Raw genomic sequence first — 1,551 nt, 5'->3', positions numbered from 1 at the left:
TTTGGGCTGCATTCCCAAGCAACCCGACTCCGGGAAGACCGTGCCCCGGCGCGACGGGGGCCGTTACCGGCCTGACACCGTCTACGGGCTGAGCCTCGATCAGAAGGACTCAGGCCCCCGACCGACACCGGGAACTGCCGGACTTCCGTACGCCACATTTCCCTCGCCCGCGGGACGGACGGGGATTCGGCGCTGGGCTCTTCCCTCTTCGCTCGCCGCTACTGAGGGAATCCTGGTTAGTTTCTTTTCCTCCGCTTAGTAATATGCTTAAATTCAGCGGGTTGTCACGTCTGAGCTGAGGTCGCATGCGGAGAGAGGGCGAGGCCTAAACCACCCACCCACGCGCCCGTGAAGGCGGGGGCCGGTGCTGGCTTCTCGGGCTCCCGAGGATGCGTGCGCGGGACCTGACGCGGTGGGGTGACACCGGGACGAGACGTGGCCCTGGTGGCCGCGGGCTGGCCGGGGCCGCCAGAGAAACCCTGCGCAGGAGGGACTCGGACAGCTGGGAGGGAGCCCTGGTACTCCACGGGCAGCCGAGCCCGACCACATGCGCCGTCCGTGCCCGGACGTGTCTGCACTTAGGGGGACGAAGGGAGACATGGTGCTCCCTGCGACAGCCCCAGACGGCAGACCCGGAGCCCTGCGGCCGAGCCGCGTGCACCCGGAGCCGAGACCAGACCCACACCTTTTTCATGCGCCGTCCGTGCCCGGACGCGTCTGCACTTAGGGGGACGAAGGGAGACGTGGTGCTCCCTGCGACGGCCCCAGATGCGTCCCAACCCCGGAAAACCCAGTTCTGGTCGGGGGGGACGTTTGGGATGGCAGCGCGACCCTCAGACAGACGTGGCCCCGGGATGAACCAGGGCCGCAAAGTGCGTTCGAAGTGTCGATGATCAATGTGTCATGCAATTCACATTAGTTATCGCAGCTAGCTGCGTTCTTCATCGACGCACGAGCCAAGTGATCCACCGCTAAGAGTCGTACATTTCTTTCGTTCACCGGAGGCAACCATAGTCCGTGACCACGATATTGCATCTCTCCATAGGTTGGCCGGGCGCTCGCGGCGGCCTGGTGGGGGGCCCCACCCGCCGCGCTTAGTCTTTGAACCGCCACCCCCCCATCCGGAGACGGTGGTTCGGGCGATAGGTACCCGGCCTGGTTCGGGGTGGGGACCGGTTTGACGAGGCCGACCCTCGTTTTTATTTTACCGCCCCACCCCCGAGCGGGGTGGCCCCGTCCGTCGATGCCGCAGGGCAGCGGGGCACAGGCTGGGGCAGTTTTTCGGGGGGTTTGCGAGGGACCGGGCGACGCAGGGTCAGGGGCCCCTGACACACAACGACGACCCCCGTCCGGCCTCGACCCCGCCCGGCCTTACCCCGGCCCGGCCTCGGCCCGCCAGAACGGGGCCAGCACCCGCCAAGAGCGTGTCTATGGCAGCAGCGGTTTTGGTGTTGGGGGGGTTGTGGGAGGCGCCCGGGGCGGCCGGCTCGCCGTCGCACGCCCTTGCCCCTTTCCCCACCCTCCACCGGGGCTCCACCGGGGAAGACACGA

At 67.3% G+C, this 1,551-nt stretch overlaps 2 non-coding genes across 2 annotated transcripts in view; both read right to left on the bottom strand.

The window, feature by feature from the left end:
• LOC140587023 (28S ribosomal RNA) overlaps positions 1-304 on the bottom strand; it is a 4,021-nt gene extending 3,717 nt beyond the window's left edge. Inside the window, exon 1 of the ribosomal RNA XR_011988786.1 lies at positions 1-304. This exon is cut by the window's left edge and continues 3,717 nt beyond it. This is a non-coding gene — a ribosomal RNA (28S ribosomal RNA).
• Positions 305-827: 523 nt separating this feature from the next.
• On the bottom strand, positions 828-980 carry LOC140587021 (5.8S ribosomal RNA). The gene has a single exon (XR_011988784.1). It is a non-coding gene; the product is annotated as a 5.8S ribosomal RNA (ribosomal RNA).
• Positions 981-1,551: the final 571 nt, after the last annotated feature.

This window comes from Paramormyrops kingsleyae, unplaced genomic scaffold, assembly GCF_048594095.1.
Source record: "Paramormyrops kingsleyae isolate MSU_618 unplaced genomic scaffold, PKINGS_0.4 ups129, whole genome shotgun sequence".
NCBI classification, from domain to species: Eukaryota; Metazoa; Chordata; class Actinopteri; order Osteoglossiformes; family Mormyridae; genus Paramormyrops; species Paramormyrops kingsleyae.
This window is presented reverse-complemented; position numbering and strand designations above follow the sequence as displayed.